A 708-nucleotide genomic window follows, 5' to 3' on the forward strand; every position below is an offset into this window, starting at 1 on the left:
GCTCCTGGCGCCTGCAGCGCCCCGCGCTGGGCCGGCCCATAAAGAAAACAAAGTTATGAAGAAGAAAAAAAATAAAAGCCGAAGAAAAATGGTGTGAAAACAAAAGAAACTGGCAGAAAAAGAAGAACAAAAAAAGAAGAAGAAAAACCCCAGAGAAATCAAAGCAGAGCAAACCATAACCAGCGAACCTACATTGATGGGCCGGTCCATATGCGCGCACCCTTCAGCGAGTTGAGCTTCCACCTCGTGGGGAGCTTCTATACGGCGCTGGAGGCGTCCGTTGGCGCTCCTGGCGCCTGCAGCGCCCCGCGCTGGGCCGGCCCATGAAGAGTGCAAAACAGAGAACACAAAACGCTCACAAAACCAAAAACGGGTAAAATGAAGAAAGAAAACCCAATAAAAACCGACAAAGAAACAAAAAAAACTAAGGAAACGAAATAAAATGAAGAAAGAAACAATGAAAGCAAAGTTTTACGAAGAAAGAAATAAAAATGAGAGAAAACCACCGAAAAACAAAGGACACCAGTGAGAAATAAAGAAAACAAAGTTATGAAGAAGAAGAAAAATAAAAGCCGAAGAAAAGTGGTGCGAAAACAAAAGAAACTGGCAGAAAAAGAAGAACAAAAAAAGAAGAAGAAAAACCCCAGAGAAAACAAAGCAGAGCAAACCATAACCAGCGAACCTACACTGATGGGCCGGTCCATAGGC

The sequence above is a fragment of the Triticum dicoccoides genome, chromosome 4B, assembly GCF_002162155.2.
Source record: "Triticum dicoccoides isolate Atlit2015 ecotype Zavitan chromosome 4B, WEW_v2.0, whole genome shotgun sequence".
Lineage (NCBI taxonomy): Eukaryota > Viridiplantae > Streptophyta > Magnoliopsida > Poales > Poaceae > Triticum > Triticum dicoccoides.